Here is an 18940-nt window from a genome sequence, read left to right on the forward strand (position 1 = left end):
AGTTACTTTTCCTTAAAAGTGTATCATTATACCTTAAAAATATCAAATTACTTGGATGGTGGGGCAAGTAAGAACAATGACAATGTGTACAAGGATAATGTTGAAGGAGTTTTTACATATGTAATGCCGACAGAAGGCAAGTTTTTCACTGATGAGGAGTGTTTATTATTGTCACTAACAAAGGTAATCAATCCCTTGGGTTTTTTTTAATCAATGAATGTTCTTTTCATACTTTCTGATCTCTAAACAGCAAAAGCCTCTCAGGAATGTACTGAATTGACCAGATTTGCTAGTTCCCAAATCTTAGTGTAGGAACTTTGAGAAGACCAGGGACATGTCCTGACAATCTTAATAGTTTGTGCTTCTCATTGGAGCCTTGGGCCTTCATTTCAGAGAGCTCTTCTCTGCAGGTAAAATGTTTTAAGCCCATTTTCTCTGTTAAGGACTGAATTTTTCTCACCCCCACACCACCCCTCTACCCCCTCCAATTCCTGTGTCGAAGTATAAACCCCTAGTACCTCAGAATGTGACTATATTTAGAGACAGGGCTTTCAAAAAGATAATTCAGGTAAAATGAAATCATACAGTTGTGCCATGATCCAATATGACTGGTGTCCTTCTAAGAAGAGATTGGGACACAGAGATACACATATGGAAGACTGCATGAAGAATAAAATGGCCATCTACAAGCCAAAGACAAAAGTCTATGAAGAAACCAACCTTGCTGACAACTAGATCTCAGGCTTCCAGCCTCCAGGACTATGAGAAACGAATTTCTGTGGTTAAGGCTGCTCAGTGTGTGGTATTTGTTACATAGCCCAGCAAACTAATATACCCACCTCTTGCTTTCTCTCCATAGCCGAGCTCCTCTGCTCCATCAAGCACCATGTCCTAAGTAGCCTTTGGAAAGTGGAATTTTTGCAATTAGAGATATATCTAATTGTATGGTTCAGGCCTTTTTCCCCCTGATTTTGAAATGGAATGTAATCATACAAAAATAATAAGCATATATAAACCCAAATGACCGCTATTTATTTTATATATTAAGTACAGTGTTTCCTGTTCAATTTAACCTACCCTTTCCAAGTCATTAGAAACGCTCTAAAATCAAAGTTGCATATATACCCTTCCCGATGGTAAGGATGGAAGATTAGAAATCATGGAGTAGGAGAGGGAGGATGACAGGAGACAAGAAGACAAAGGACAGTTACAAAAACTGGGCATAAAATCAGGGCTCCGAGGTGTCGGAAATGGACATTTGTGTAGATTTCAAAAAAAAATCTATCAGCTGTCATAGAACTCAAAAGATTTCTATGACCTCACAGGGATCATAAATTAATAGTGTTGAAACACTGACACTTAAGTCTTCAGTTTCTGAATTAATATGACTAAATGAATAATTTTCAATTCAATATGTTTTAGTGCTTTCTTGGGATAAATAAATCCGAGAAACATAAACATTCCTTCCACCTACCACACAGACCTCACTGTCACTCTTGTGTTTCAATCAGAGAATACCACATTAAAAAGATCCTGTACCACAGTGACACATCAAAAGACAGCCCATTATGGTAGAATATCCTAAACAAAGATTCATTTGCTTGTCCAAACAGGGCAAGATTTTCCTTAATTTTAGTTCTTGTGAGATGGTTTCCAAATGATTTCTCATATGTATGATTAAAAAGAGGAACTAATTGGATATTGATATTGGCCTGAAAACCGGCTCCCTGACCTGCCCTCTCAGTTCATTGTAACTCCATCCCTCCGGCTACCTTGGAATCATCCTGGACTATAAAATTCCTCTCATAATTTTTATCCAATCCAAAATGAAATTCTGTGGCTTCACCTCCAAAATCTATCCAACTGTGACCACTTCTCTTTACCTCCATTGCTCCAATCCTTGGGTACCAGAATCTCTCATTGGGATTATTGCAATGGCCCCCAGTGACATGTCTTCTTGCTTCCAACCATTGACTCCTCACAATCTATTCCCCGTGCAGCCGTCAGAAGATCCCATTTAAACATGAATTAGGTCATGTGACTCCTATGCTGAAAACCAGCTAGTGGTTCCCAGTGGGTTCATCCAGTGAAGGCCACATCCTCTCTCATGACCTCAAGACCCTCCTCAATCAAGCCCCCTGTTACATCTCTGTCACATTTCCGTACGGCTTCCATCACTCCCGCACTCTACTTCATCAGCTAACTCCTTATTCCTGAAACAGTTAATCTTGCTTCTATCCCAAAGCCTTCCTCTTGCCTAGAATCATTTTCCCCCACCCCTAAAATCTGCATATCCAGTTCCTGTACCTCCTACAAGTCTTAGGTTAAATGACACTTTCTCAGTGAGTGCCACCATTTCTCCTGTTGAATAATCTCTGCACGTGTTCTTGTCACCTGTGCTTCTTCTCTCACAGCACTTGACAATTCCTAACATACTAGATAATGTCTAACATACGATTTAGAAATAGCTTATTATAGAAAAATAGCAACCTCTAATACACTATGTGCTTGACTTATTTATTACATTCACAGTCTGTCTTGATCCACGACAGTGAGAGTTCCACAAAGGTAGGGATTTTGGTATGCTTTACATGCCAGTGTATCCCCAGAGTCTAAAACAGTGCCGACACAGGACAGAAACTAAACCAAAAACAGTTGAGTTCGTTAAATCTTCCTGCAAACCTCTCAAACCTCAGCTTTTCAGCCTAACAGAAGCCCCTGAAGAACGGAATCAAATATTTTGTTTATTTGCTCTCTTTCCATAGAGCTTTCTGAACAATAGGAAACTCCAAAGAGCCAAACACATCAACGGAAACTTTAACACTCCTTCAATTATTCAGATGCTTGGTCTGTCTCAAACAAAAGTGACATAAAATGTGATTTTTCAGAAAGAGTAGGATCATGGGCAAAATTTATCCTATCTTATTATGTAAGGTCTTTGCTTCTTTTCCAAATACTCAGAATTTTTATATTCCTATCTGGCTATCTAGACACCAACATACTATAGTTCATAGATCTGTCTCTCTTCTAAGAACTTCTGGGTAACTCAATTCTTGGCAAGATCCTTCCCTCAACCAATTGCCTTTGTGCTCAGGGAAATTGCTCTCACTATGGTATTTTGGAGGAAACCAGTCTTTTTTAAGAGTAGCTATTTTAAGATGTAAATGATTAATGGGGAGATGGAGAGGAGAAGGGAGTTGAGGGAAATTGGAGATTTCCCTCATGAGATGAACCATGAGAGACTATGGACTCTGAAAAACAATCTCTGAGGGTTTTGGAGGGGCGGGAAGTGGGAGGTTGGGTGAGCCTGGTGTTGGGTATTAGGGAGGGCACAGATTGCATGGAGCACTGGGTGTGGTACATAAACAATGAATTCTGGAACACTGAAAAGAAGTTAAAAAATATGTAATATTTTTTAAAAATATGTAAATGATTAATATAGTTGATCTTTTCTAGAGCTACTACATTTTTTTTTCTACATTTTAAAAGGAGAATTTATAAACCCAACTGAATGGTTACTTTTGTAAGGCACAGGGAACAACCTTCCAATATTCCTTTCCTCTTCATCGTATGCGGAGGTATGCAGAAGAACAAGTCTCTCTCACATAGCACCTGTTCCCACAAGACTACAAACCTCTGAAAAACATGGTCAAACTGCTAGATACTTGGAAGCTTCCCTTCTCTTTGATACCACTGCTGAACATGACCACAGCAAGGAGAAAAACAGTTTGCATTGGTAGTGTAGTTTATTTTGAGGATGTTTACATTCATTGCCAAAAATGTTGAAGTCAATGTATACATTCTTTAAGTCTGATGTTTGGTTTACATATAAGTATCAGAGGGGAGAGACAAGGGAGAGAAAATTAGATCTGAAAAAAAAACAGAGTGTTTAGTGTTACATTAGCTACATGGGTTAGGGTAAATCGTTAAATTTTTCACCCTTAATCCCTATTACAATAGCAATCCCAATTACAATCCTTATTAAAATAGCATCTAAACCAAGCTAAAGCACTTTTATATGACTATTAAAAGTTTTATAAGCATTTCTTATTGGCCTCATTTTGTTGCATTCTAAATAGTTCTGTAACTTACATGTGCTTTAAAGGTTAAATGAAATGTTTTATGATGCTAAATAATATTTTAGTCACATTATGTGTGTATTCATTAAATAACAGGAATATAGAAAATTCAAATATCATTCATTTTCCCTGACAATTTTTATGCATAAACAAATTACTTGTCTATATGGTTAGCTGGTGTCTTTGGGATTATTAAAGATATTTTTTCCATTGTTCTTGTTAGGATATTGTTGATTTGATGCATTATAATTATTTATTTATTGCCTATAATTAATAATTATATATATTCCCCCAAGGCTGTGTGACAAAGGCAAATAACAAATCCAAAGTTGAATTTGTAATCATTTGAATTTTTTTTTTGATGCTAGTAGAGTCTCTTTAAAACAAAGCACTACATAAAAGTGGGGTTTTACTGTACAGAAAGACTTATGCAATATTTTGGTGAAACAGCATATAGTGTGGCCACAAAGACAGGCATTGTGGATAAACTAACCCTAGGTTCATGAGACAGGTTTAGCAACAGGCTGGAGATGACAGAAGAAAAAGCTTAAAAACTTGGAGACAGACGAATAAAAATTATTTAACTGGAAAAAGAGAAAATAGGCTGAGAAAAAAAGTAAACAGAGCCTCACTGACATATTCCATAATATCAAGCAGTCTAACACACACATAATTGAATCCAAGACAGGGAAGAGAGAAAGGGGAAGGAAAAGTGTCTGGACAATTAATTCATGACAAAATTTCCCAAAGTTCATGGAAAACATCAATTTATAGATCCAAGAATCTCAGTGAACCCCAAACAGAATAAACACAAAGAAATCTACACTGTATTAGTTTGTTAAGGCTGCCATAACAATACTGTTATGCCATAACAAGATTCTGGGGAGCTTAAGCAAGAGACATTTATTTTCTCCAAGTCCATATTCAAGGTGTTGGTGGGTTTGGTTGCTTCTAAGGCATGCCCTTTGACTTGCAGATGGCCACCTTCTCACTGTGTCTTCAGATGGTTTTGCCTCTGTGCTTGTGCATGTCTGTTATCTCTCGGTGTCCAAATTTTCTCTTCTTACATGGACACCATTCAAATTGGGTTAGGGCCCATCCCTATGGCCATGTTTAACTTAATGACCCCTTTACATGCCCTAGCTTCAAATAGGGTCACTTTCTGAGGTACTGGAGGTCAAGACTTCAATCTGGGAATTTGGGGAGAACACAACACAACCCATAACACACACCTAATCATATCATCATTAAACTGCTGAATACCAAAGACAAAATGAAAATATCGAAAGCATTCAGAGAAAAAAGACGCAGACCTCATACATGCACGGTGATAGAAATGGCAGCTGACTTCTTATTTAAATGGAAAAAAGAAAAAGGAACCTATGAATAATGAAATAACATTTTCAAAGAATTGGGGAGGAAATTATCAACTCAGAATTCCATATCTTGCAAAAATATCCTTCAAAATGAAGATAAAAATCAACACATTTCCAGATAGACATCGGAAAAATTTTCTCACCAGCACACCGGAGCTGCTGAAGGACGTTCTCAGGTGGGAGTGAAGACTCAGATGTGCACAGAAGAATGAAGAGCACAAAAATGGTGAATATCTGGATCAATATAAAAGACCAGTTTTTTTCTTTGATGTTTATAAAGGCAACTGAGTGTGGAGAGTAAAAATGTTAACATCACACTGGGGGATTTTTTTTTAATGTATTTGAATGTAAGATATATGCCAACAAAACGTCAAAGGACTAAGGGCTAAATGAAACTCTGTCATTGTAAGAATTTTACTTTTTTTTTTTTTTGTAAAATGTGACAATATCAACTCTAAATTAAGGGTGAATATTATAATTCCCAGAACAACCATTAAAAAATAATGTAAAGAGAGTCTAAAAGCCAAGAAAGGAATTAATAAAGCAAGCTAAAAATGTTCAATTAACCCATAAAAAGACACAAAGAAAAAAAGAAGGCCAAAAAACAGACGGGAAACTTGGAAAATAAATCACAACATAGACATAAACTACACTATATCAATAATTACATTAAATGTAAATGGGCTGAATAGTCCAACTGAGCAGAAATTCTGAGACTGCAGAGGGGTGAAGTGAGAAAGACCCCAGTATCTGCTACCTGCAAGAGCCTCACCTCAATAGATAGACACAGGCGGAAAGTAAAATGACTGAAAAAATACGCCATGCAAATACTAAGCCTACAAAGTTCGTGTGAAGTAGACATTGAGGTCCTTTTTTCACATATATTTATGAAGTTTTTTCAGTCTTCTCTTTTGGGAGGAAAAACCTTTCCTTTCCTACTGTCTTCATGATTCCCTATAAAGGACAGAGACTGATAGAGAAATTTCCATATCGTGATGGGGTGTTGGTTAGGAGGGTGGGATAGATCTGTCAAAACTTGTTAAATCACACACTGAAGATTTGTGTATTTCACTGCATATAAAGTGATTCCTCAGCTAAGAATGAGAGGGTGAGAGTCTGGAAGGCATATCTACGAATCACAACAGATAGACTTGATTTGGATCCTGATTGAAACTCTGCAAACCTAAGCATTGGCGTGTCTAAGAAAGATGGAAGGAAACCTTAGTTATTTGATGACAAGCAGGAAATCTTTGTGTCAGCTGAGTCATAGTGTTTTGGTTTTGGTTTTTGGTTTGGGAGTCCTTATCTTTTTGAGAAGTATTTTGAATATTCAATGGCAACATGATCTAGTACCTGAAATTGGATTCTAATTTGTTGTTCAAGGCCTTGTTGAAGAGGCGGTGATTGCTAGGGCTGGAAGATGGGTGCACTCGGGTTAGCACACTATCTTATCTTTTTTTTTTTTTTTTGAAGTCTCCATAATTAAAACATTTAAAAAGAACAAACAAATAAAAAACCTTCTGCCTTTGTACATTTGTACAATTTTATCTCTGTCTGAATGCTTGCAATTCTTCAGGATTAAAAATTTTAGGCCAGTAGATGTTTTGGTTTTAAGATCCAGTTGTAGTTGTTTTAAGGAAAAAATGATATTATTTTAAAACTCTTTCAAAGAGATAAGGCATACACCAAAACACACAAAATTCAAAAGCCATTCTTTTTCTCCTTCCTTATTTCTAAGACATCTTTCTTATTTGACGACTACTGAATCGCCTCATGCACAAGCTGGTGAGCCATGCACTATATCATGGGAATAAAATATGTAGGAGCTAATCTTTCAAGAACCAATTACATCCAAGTGATATGAAAAATGGCATTTGTAGGCTTTCTGGGTTTGTTTTTTTTTTTTTAATATTGTGGATTCCAAGTCATTCCTAATTTGTAAACTGTATTTTTTTTGTGAATTTCCCTCTCCTCCAAAAATTGTAACATAAGCTATCCAAATTTACTGCCATAATCAGAGTGTATTTTGGCAAAGAAAGATATTGGCATGAGATAAAAATTGTGGTTCAGGAAAGTATGGAAACCCCTTCAAGTGATCTATCATATTTTGTATGAGCTTTCCCACCCTCCCCCCCCATCACAAGATAGTTTGGCTTAGAATTTAATAACCTAGCAAGAGCAGATGAACTGTTATATCATCTCACACTAAAGGAAGACAGAACAGAATACGTCTAATTTATAATGAATTTTCAAATTAATTTCTTTTTTTAATGGCACTGAATTTTGCAATGTCGATATACTAGTAAATGGTTGGCACGGATGTACAAAAGAGAGCCAATGGAAATTTAGCAGCAGCTTGAAAAGAAAAATTATCCACTCACCCTTTTTTAAGCCAACTTTTTTTTTTCTAAGAAAGAACACATATTTTAATCTGTTTGTGTATGAAATAGAATTATAGGTAGGAAATTGGGAATGAAGGGAGCTGAAAGTGGAGTGAAGTTGTGGAAATATTTAAAGACAGTGGATAATCCAAAATGTAATTGAATTTGGAATGCAAATACACTCTTGCATTTTAATGTACATGTGTCTGATGTTCTTGCATTTCACAACACTCAAACAGAATTACACATCCACAGTTTAAGGACAACGAAGTCTTGAGGAGCTGGGAAAATGCCCACCTTCCCTGGTTAGTCACCTTTCCTTCACTTTGCAGTTTATGCAGGAAGAGCTAGCAGGTCTATCAGATGGACAACATGCATGAGCTGCCATGGGAACCCCCTCTTCCTCCAAGATTACCATCCCAGACCTTCCCTCTCTGAGTGGGTAGACAGGATAGAGAGAAACTCCTGTTTCTGTGTATAGACAGTTAACAGTTGGACTGAGTCTGGGCCAGAAGTTCTGCTTGACTTGGCATGCAGCGTACTTAGGGACTAGGCATGTGCAAATCAAAATAGAAATTATGTCAGACCATAGAATGGACCTGTGTATGAGGAGTGTCAACATTTCTAAGTCATCTTGAAAGTACCTTGTCCGAAATACAAATTACGAATTGGCAGAAGCAAAATCTTCAAGTTCAATTCAATTTTGCTGCCATGTCTGAACATTCTGTGTAAAGAGTTCCAGTCTGATATAATATAGAAATTAAAGGAACTACACGAAGCATACAGCACAATTCCACTAGGTAACTCAGAAGGGCTCACATCTGTTTATGAATGGGAGTACTCAAGGTTGTAAAAACACCAATTCTCCATTAATTAGCGTTTGGATTAAGTTATAATAAAAATGTGGTCATAATCACATTTTTGAAACAATCTTTAAAGAATTAATGAAACCATTCCAAAGTTTATTTGAAAGGATATGTTTTCACATAATCAGGAAAATTCAGAGGAACATAGAATGGCAGAATTCTAAATAATAATTACGATGGAAGACTAATGATGAAGAGAAATAGCAATGGGAGAAGAGTTTGGACGAGAGTGCAGGACATACAGAGGCAGCACACGATGAAGATGCCTACGAACGTGAGGACGTGAGTCTTCACACATAAGGTTGGTAGAGCTCACCAGCCATGTGATAAATAAATGAGTACATGTGCATTTGTACCTCCCATTCTAAGACTAAAGTAAAATCCAGATGGAACAAATACTTAAAGGTGAAGCACTGAGATAATGGAAGAAAAAAGTCCATATATATATATATATTTATATTTATATTTATATATACATACACAAACATATATATTTATGTATTTATGTGTGTATTTATAGGGGAGGGATAGGGACAGAGGGAGAGAGAGAGAAATAGAGAGAATCCCAAGCAGGCTTCAGCCTCGATGTGGGGTTTGATCTCACAACTGTGGGATCATAACCTGAGCCAAAATCAAGAGTCTAATGCTTAACTAACTAAGCCAGCCAGGCACCCCAAAAGTATAAATATTTTTACAATTCAGACAGTAATTGTTTTCTAAGCCCAATTCAAAGGCTATAAAGTAAAATCTATCTACCTACCTACCTAGATACAATTTCTATTAAAAACATATTATTGTTATATAATTTCTATAAATACACATCTAAAAATGGAAATTAATTCTGTATCGAAAACAAGTAAACTTTAAAAAGTGAATGGAAAACTGAGAAAAAAAGAAAAACTGAGAAAAAAATATTTACAACATACTGACAACAGCTAATTTTCTTGACGTTATGAAACCTTACAAGTCAGTAGGGAAAGAGTACCTCATCTATTTTTAATTGGGCAGGGGATATAGAGTCGTTTCACAGAAGACGAAACAGAAGTGGTCATTAATCATTTGAGAACGTAATCAAACTCACGAATAATTAAATTCAAGTAACAATAAGATACCATTTTTCAACTCTTTAATTGGCAGTGGTTAAAAGATTAATAATTCCCGGTGTTGGCAAGAGTATGGAAAAACAAGTTCTGTCACACGCTGCGAGTGGGAGTACAAAAATCCGCTAATTTTTTGGAAGGAAAAACTGCAATATCTATTAAAATGTTTAATGTTCATATTCTTTAACAGTCTCACTTCTAAGAATTTATCCAATTGAAAAACTCACACAAATGCATGAAAAAATATAGACGTTCTTTGCAACATGATTTATAGTGGTGAAAACATTAGGAGCAAGTTGACTTTTTATCAGTAAAGGATAATTAAATAGGCTCGCACCAAGTGGCATTCGAAACACACTGCTAAGTTTAAAAGAAGGTAGTTGCCAAATGAGGTAGACTCTATGAAGCTATTTTTGTTAAGAAGTTACGTACAGGTGGCTCCTGGGTGGCTCAGTGGGTTGAGCCTCTGCCTTCTGCTCAGGTCGTGATCTCAGGGTCCTCGGATCGAGCCCCGCATCCGGCAGTCTGCTCGGCATGGAGCCTGCTTCCCATCCTCTCTCTGTGCCTGCCTCTCTGTCTACTTGTGATCTCTCTCTGTCAAATAAATAAATGAAATATAAAAAAAAAAAAAACGAAATTACATATATGTTTGAGTATATGTGTGTCTACAACATACATATATTCAAGTCTGAAGTAAGATACCTCAAACTCTTAACAGTGGTTTCTGAATATTAGAAGTATGGAAGACATTTCAGGACACACCTGTGGTACAGAAAAAAGCAAAAGGAACTGGAAAGCCCAGCCCGGGGTGCTCCAACAGCAGGACAAAAGCACCACCTTAGGAAAGGGAAGTAAAACCAAGGGGACCTGAGCATCCCCCGCCGTGCTCCCCCCTCCCTGTGCGCCCCCAGCCCCCACCACCACCGTGTCCCCTTGCTCCCTGCTCTCTGTCCTGATGTTCCCCGAAAGGCTGAGCCTGCGGACTTCCTGTCAGCTTCGGGAAATGGGAGGCACTGGTGGGAAATTGGAGAGCATGACAAGAGAGGTCAGGGTGACTGTTCCCCACTTCCTTCCTGTTTGATACAGTGTCTTATCAAATAACAACAACAACAACAAAAATTGGGCTTGCTGAGGAGAGATTTTATTAGGAAGGATTACTGTAGGGGGCCGGGGGCAAGGGACCACGGAAGCAGGGAGGGAGAATGTCACGACCGTAGCACCTGCAAGTGTCTCCCGAGTGAGGCAGATGGGGGTTTCTTTTGATAACGAGAGAGAAACAAGGGTAGAAAGAGCCTGGCGTGGGGGGAGTGGGAGAAAGGGGCACGTGAGCTTATGGTACATCAGAGAACGTGGGACTCTGAGGCCAGCCTGTTCCCAGGGGGGGGGGGGGGGGGGCCGGGGGGGGGGGGGGGGGGGGGGGCGGGTCGGCGGGCGCAGGCTGAGGATGGACCAAAGTTTGTGCACCTGGAGGCAGAAGAGAAGCTTAACCCAAGTTTATTAACAAGCATTTTGTTCCCGCTGGCCAGCGGGGATGAGCGGCTCAGCAAATCAGTCATGAGGCCAAGACTGGGGCTTGGGAGGGTCTGCGCCTGGGCTTGTCTTAGGCTGATGAGGGAGGCCGCCCTCGGTTCCGTCTGTTCGCGTGGGGAAGGGAGGTTCCTTGCAGGAAACCATTTCCCAGGCCACGGACGGGGAGCCCGCCTACGCTCGGGCCCGGGATCACAGGGCCTGGGTAAAGCTCGAGATGGCGGGCGTCTAGCAGCGTCTCATCTCTGCCACCAGAGCTCGGCCAGGGGCCTCTTCCGAAGCTTGGGGTCACCGCGCCTCAGGGAACACTTCCTCACTTGGCCTCCTTGGCCCTAGAGATTGAGGGGCCTCCCAGGGGGGTTGGTCGCCGGATCCCGAACACCCCAGTCAGCTCTCTTAACTCCCCTCTGTCAGTCCTTCCCGAAGGCCTCCTCCTCTGTCACGTGTTTCATCCCTGGGTCGTACCTGACACTGCTCTCCAACTCTTGACACAACGTGTCTTCTGGGTGGGGCAGCAGGTGACAGGAAACATAACGTAGAAGTTGAGGGGCCAACATAGAGAAGGGATCAAACCGGAACTAACTCTGTTTCATTTATTCTGGAAAACTCGCTTAAATACCGCAACCGTATCATGGCTAATACATTGAGAAATGGCCCTAGTTAGTTTTCTGCATAGATACAAGACTTAATCCTGGGTTCAACATATCAACAAGCGTGTGTGAGGTGCCTGTAGGAGGTACTCATAATTAGAAACACAAAAGGGCAAACAGGGTGAGGGTCTTAGGAGTCCCTCATCCAGGGATGGCCAGGTTTCCTGTTGCTGTTCAATGCATCACCCCAGGCCAATGGTGAGAGAGGGGAGACAGTGGGAGACACATTGCTGATTTGCCTCCCACCTCCCTCCTCTCTGTCAACCACGGTCTCCAAGCCTGGTCATTAGAAGGGGAAATGTGGAAAGAAATGAATTTGTAAATCCAGACTGACTTACAAGGTTATAGGTTTCTGAAACATTCCATTTTGAACACCAAGAGTTGAGTATCGCCCTAGTCATTCCGTCTGCATCGCCCCTGAGAACAAGCCTCCACCACCATCTAAGCAGAGGGGGACCTGGGTCACACAGATCTGGGTCTTCTATTCTCCAGGGAAGAAGAGAAGAGCTTATAGGAGGAGTTTTAAGTATCGCCATCCTCAAATATCCACACCCAGCACAGCATCTGAATGGGAAACGTGCTGGTGGCCAGGACGGCATGAGGCTCAGAGTTGTGGCAGTTTCTGTATCTTAGGAGCGGCCTCAAATCATTGAGAAAAAGGCAGAAAATCGTGTTTGCTGTGTCCCCGAGAAGAAACCAATGTAAAGGCGAAAGAAGCACAGACCTGTTTGTCCAAACTCTGAACGCTTTGATAATCTTGAAACAGGGGTTTCAAGAGATGTCCTCCTGCCTGGGGGGCCATCCATACATCATCTTCCCCAATCCCCCTTAATTCCTAGAAACCAAAGATCCATGTTATCAGGTTGAACTGTCAATGGATTTTTGTCAGGTTCATTGTGGGATGGGCTTCTGGTTCATAAATATACGAAACCAGACTTGATGAATGGGACCGTGCAGGACATCCAGGTCAGGGGCCGTGGACCTGTGAGTGACCTCGAAGTTGGCACATCTGCTTCCAAACCATCCTTCTTGCTGGAGGTGGGAGGCTGAAATTACAAGCAAGACCCGTCTCCTCACCTGGGACATAGGCTGTTCTGGATGTCCGTAGGGACACCTCAAAAGTAGACAAGACAAACTGGATGGGAGAGAGGGACCAAAACAAGGAAGCGAGCACAGGACAGGATCCCACCAGTGCCATCTCAGAGCTGCTCCCATACCCGTGCAAAAACACGAGAGGTTTTTAGTTAACACAGGATTCACGAGGCAATTATGCCATAAATTATGTATAATTTTCTTCAAGTATTTGTACATGATTTAGCTCTTAAAACCCGCTCTGGAGTTCTGTGTGGCTCATACCAGGGCATGAATTCAGTTCTGCTCAACTAATCCTTTTGTTTTCCTTACAAAACTCAAGTTAAAAGAACCTGCTTGGGTATTACGTTAAAAAGTTGCCTCAACGTCTGGCCCATCCTAGGATCCAGATTGAAAAGACGAAGTCAGGCCAGCCCAGAGAGAATGTGGCTTCATTTGGGACTGTCCATATTTATGACTGGCACCCCCTTTTATCAGCACATAGCATTTCCAGGAAGAAGAAACAGAATCAAAGTTACCTATATGTTCTTTAAAAGGATATAATGAATATTCAAGCACTAACACTACTCCCCCCCAACGCATTAATTTCTTCTGGTCATTTAATTTAGGTAGGACCTCCAAAAAGTTCTGATCCATAGATAACCCCAAAGTGGAGAAAAGTGAAATAGAATTCATAGCTGCGGTATCATTTTTTATATGATTAGAAATCGGGCAAAACAGGGGTGCCTGGGTGGCTCAGTGGGTTAAGCCGCTGCCTTCGGCTCAGGTCATGATCTCAGAGTCCTGGGATCGAGTCCCGCATCGGGCTCTCTGCTCAGCAGAGAGCCTGCTTCCCTCTCTCTCTCTCTCTGGCTGCCTCTCCGTCTACTTGTGATTTCTCTCTGTCAAATTAATAAATAAAATCTTTAAAAAAAAAAAAAAGAAAAAGAAATCGGGCAAAACAATTGCTTTTAGCAAACTTGTGAATAATCCAATCTGAAGCATGTGGTCATTGTGTAAGCTCATTTCATGAAAAAACACGGCCGCTAATCAGAAGAGCTGGTGTTGAAATATAAAGACCAGAAGATCGTTGTTTTCCACCATAGAATATTTTTTCCTTGCATTTCAAAGAATGAATGCGTCCTATATTCTCATTCACCATTTCTGCCTTCTTTTATAAATGGCAGAAGGAAATTCGGCATATGACCTGAAATCAACCTGACCAGAGAATTCACTCTGTCAGCACTGATGGTAAAATATGTTTGATTCCTGGTCTTGCATCAGGACGTAACTTAATACACATGCATGAAGGGTGTATCACTTGAAAACAGTTCTGAGGCATTGAACTTAATGATCTAATCATACTTCTGTCATTATTATGAAGAACTAACACTTGTCAGGTAATGGAATTAAATTCAAATAGAAATGCTCGTATATTTAATGGCTAATTTGGAAGAATATGGTTTTAAAATTCAAAATTCATTTCACAAAGGACTGTGGAGTAATTATGTTCATGAATATAGCACTTTAATCTGAGAGACACATCAGAGAGTTTTAAACACTAAAAATTTTAGGAGCACAGACTCAAAAAAAAAAAAAAAAAAAAGCCATCTGTTTTAATGCACCTGCCCACTGTTTGGCTGGTTCCGGTCCCACATTTCCTGCTATTTCACAGTAGTTTCCCATCCACTGTTTTCATAGGAGCAAATCTGTGCCGTTCCTGAGCTCACCAAAGAACCTTTGAGTCACCCACCTGGCTCAAGCTTCTTGGAGTGTGATCTCGTCCACAGGTAAGCTGATCCCCAGCCCAAGTCCTGCTTCCTCGTTCATGTCCTTTCTCACCCAACCTGTGAGGTTATTGGTTTTTTGTTTGTTTGTTTGTTTTTAATTTTATTATATTTTTTCAGTGTTCCAAGATTCGTTGTTTATGCACCACACCCAGTGCTCCATGCAATATGTGTCCGCCTTAATACCAACCACCAGCCTCACCCATTCCCCCACCCGCCTCCCCTCCAAAACCCTCAGTTTATTTCTCAGAGTCCACAGTCTCTCATGGTCCATCTCCCCCTCTGATTTCCCCCAACTCACTTCTTCTTTCCTTCTCCCAGTGTCTTCCGTGTTATTCCTTATGCTCCTCAAGTAAGTGAAACCATATGTAATTGACTCTCTCTGCTTGACTTATTTCACTCAGCATGACCTCCTCCAGTCCCGTCCATGTTGCTACAAAAGTTGGGTATTCGTCCTTTCTGATGGAGGCATCATACTCCATAGTGTATATGGACCACATCTTCCTTATCCATTCGTCCGTTGAAGGGCATCTTGGTTCTGTCCACAGTTTGGCGACCGTGGCCATTGCTGCTATAAACATTGGGGTAGAGATGGCCCTTCTTTTCACTACATCTGTATCTTTGGGGTAAATACCCAGGAGTGCAATTGCAGGGTCATAGGGAAGCTTTACTTTTAATTTCTTGAGGAATCTCCACACTGTTCTCCAAAGAGGCTGCACCAACTTGCATTCCCACCAACAGTGTAAGAGGGTTCCCCTTTCTCCACATCCTCTCCAACACACGTTGTTTCCTGTCTTGCTGATTTGGGCCATTCTAGCTGGTGTAAGGTGGTATCTCAGTGTGGTTTTAATTTGAATCTCCCTGATAGCTAGTGATGATGAACATTTTTTCATGTGTCTGTTATCCATTTGTATGTCTTCTTTGCGAGGTTTATTAAGATGTTGAGTCCCTCCGCTTCACATAAGGGGATAGGAGTGGAGGGAAAGGGATGCTCTTTTATGCTTCAGGGTCACAAAGAGAGGGTGCTAAGGTAAGATGGGAGCCCTGGCAGCGGTGTGCTGAGCTGACTCACTTCAGGGACTCCCAGGAGCCCACCGGGGAGCTCCCAGGAATTCCACAAGCCGGCAGTTCCACCACTGCTACCTTGAAATTGGCCATGACGGGACTATTTAGAATATTTTCCCCGTGGAAATCAGCAGGCAACACGATCAGCTACAGTTGGAGGCGTGGAGGGGCTGTTGTTAAACACTGACTAGCACACCACTATGCCGAACAAACAGCAATTATTGAACGTCTACTCTCTAGTTCATGCCACTTTTGTTTAAGAAAAAAATTGCCCTGAATTCTCACATCAAAACGGGCAGGCACTATTACAGCCGTTTTTTTTTTTTTTTTTTTTTTTTTTTCAGAGAAGCAAATTGACACTCAGAGAAGAAACATGCCAGAATTTAAACCACTGCCTAAAGGGCAACCTCCATCTCCTTCACCTTTACTCCCGAAAGATCTTAGGACTGAAAGAACTCTTAAATGTTCTCTAGTCCTAGCAGCCAAGCACAGGGAAACAGACGGTGTCCATCCTGCCCCCGAGCACTTCCAGGGACAGAAAACCCATGACCTCAGACCACTCGTGATTTGAACACTCTGATTCTTCAAAAGTACTTCCTTATTTTGAATAGAAAAGTCCCTTTTTTGCCTCCAATCATCAGTTCTTGTGGTACCCATAGAGAACTTGAGAATGCTAGAAGCGCTTCCGGTTTCTATAATCCTAGCATCATAGGAGACCCCGGAAACAGAGCAGAAGCAAAATGCACCTGTCTCAGCTTTGCATTCTGCCTCTGCGTGCCTGTGGCTTCCACCCTGCAGACCTCCGGAGGTCCGCTCTCAGAGGGGTTCGCCACACTGCGCCCCAGATGTACAAATAGGAGTAGGATAGCTCCCGGTCTCGAGCTCAAGACCTAGACAGGTGTCCCACTTAAAGTACGGGACGAATGCCAGCAGTTTCACCACCAGGAGTCTGGTAAAAATGCAGAGTCCCAGATCTCCTGCAGACCTCCACACTGGCAGAAGCAGAGCTGATGTCTTAATAAGCTCTGGAAGCGACCCTTCTCTGTCTTAAATGCTGAGAAGTCTTAGCTAGACAGAACTGATACCCTGCCTCTCTAAAGCAATGTGCTTCATTATTTATATTTTAATGAGGTCTTTCATCTACATAATTCTCTTCCTGTTCTGAAGGTGGATTTTTAAAGGTAGCCAAGCAGTCCTACAAATGTTTCACCTCAAGTTCACATCATTCGTCAGCGTTCACGGACCCTTTTTAATGACTATGGTAAAAAGCACCCCAAGTGCGATCTATGATTCCAATATATTACGTGTGGATCATGTCGTGTGTTTAGAGCTGGATCTGAGGGCATGTGTACGCTCCTCCACACCACCCTTCGGTTCTTCTTGGAGGCTGTCCTGCAGGGAAGGTCACTGCAAATGGGGAAATTCTAGTCTTCATCCCAGATACTGTCAGCACGAGCTTATGGGAACCACGGTGACCCTGCCTCCAGAGTCAAGAGGGAAACCATTTTTTCCCCCTCCCCATGAGTTACCAGACCTATTTATCTCATTTTTGAAGAAATGGCCTTTGACCTAGGACTTCACTCCCAAGAGGTCTGTCTTTGATGGTTTACTTAATACTAGAACAAGGAAACAGAAGCAAAACAACACCCACAGTAAATACACACTCAAAGCAAGACAGGGTTAGAGGTGATATTTTAACATATGGCCTTCCGGGACATATTAAATGTACTGATTTGCTTGCAAACCTAAAATATCCCAAGGAACCAGGCTTCGGTATACACGCATTACTGTACGAAGCCCGTCTGTTTTCAGACCTCTTCAATATACACACAGGATAAAAACCAATAAGCCCGACGCCAATCATACACACATGTGCTCCCCTCTAAGGAGGCGTCTTTGTTGCTAGGGTAACATGATACATGGTAATTAAAATTTTCCCCAAAAGTAAGAACAACATCGCAATGCTTTTCATAAGAAATCTTCAGAAAAGAGGTCATTCTAAATGACTACCTTTTTCCCTACCTTCATACCCCACACGACTTTTTTGTGTGTTGTTTTTATTCTAGTCGCTTCCTTTCTTCGTTCCTCTGAATGCTTGAAACAGACAACACAATTCACTAATAGTAGCTCCAAGTCTTTGCACGTGCTGGGTGCACCAGTGGGCTTGGGAAGCCGTATTTTCTCACTGATCTGGAAGCTGGAAGTCCAAGACTGTGGTGCCCGCAGGGTGGGTTTACCCCGTCCTCTCCGCTTTGCTGGCGGACTGCCGCTGCACGGGAACCTGGCGATCTTCTTCTTCCCACAGGGACACAGGTTCGCCCTCATGGCCTCGTCTTAACTTGAGGACATCATCCAAGTCCCTGCTTGGTGACACCTGGAGGTCCTGGGAATTGGGACCTCAACATATGGAACTTGGGGGACACAATACGGCCCATAATAGAAGCCAGGCACTTCTTCCATGCTCCACACGCGGTAACTCTTCACTGCTCAGCTACCACGTGAGGCTGACGCGCCTGCCTGCCTCTTACAGAAAGACAGTGGGGGCTTTGTGGTCCCCCAAGGGATGGCTCCCAGACGGGCCAGAAGTGTGATCTGCAGGTGACACTCTCAGCTGTAAGGCCGAGCTGACTTGGCTCTTTCTTCAGTGTTTGTAAATGATTGTGCCCTGTGTGTGCTGGAGAGAACCGCTCCTTGCTCCCATCTCAATTCCAGAATGCTGAGCTTTCGTTTCCTTTTGCCAAAGTGTTTGTAGTTTTTTTGTCCCTGCCCTCGACGTGACCTGCCCTTGCAATGGTCCGTCCACAGCCCACTCCAGGGTGTGTGGGGGCTGCCTCCTTCTCTCCTGTGTTGTCTTCTGTCTTCCTCCTCCGGTGACATCACGTGCGCCATCTGCGCCTGCAGCGGGGGAGCATTTGCACAAGGAGCAGGGGCGAACACAACAAGTGGGGACTGGTTTTTGCTAGAATACAAATTGTCCCTTTTTTTTTTTCCTGAGAGCCAGTTTTTGAGCACACAATTGCCTATACTGCGCCCAGGAC

The sequence above is a fragment of the Mustela nigripes genome, chromosome 15 (assembly GCF_022355385.1).
Source record: "Mustela nigripes isolate SB6536 chromosome 15, MUSNIG.SB6536, whole genome shotgun sequence".
NCBI classification, from domain to species: domain Eukaryota; kingdom Metazoa; phylum Chordata; class Mammalia; order Carnivora; family Mustelidae; genus Mustela; species Mustela nigripes.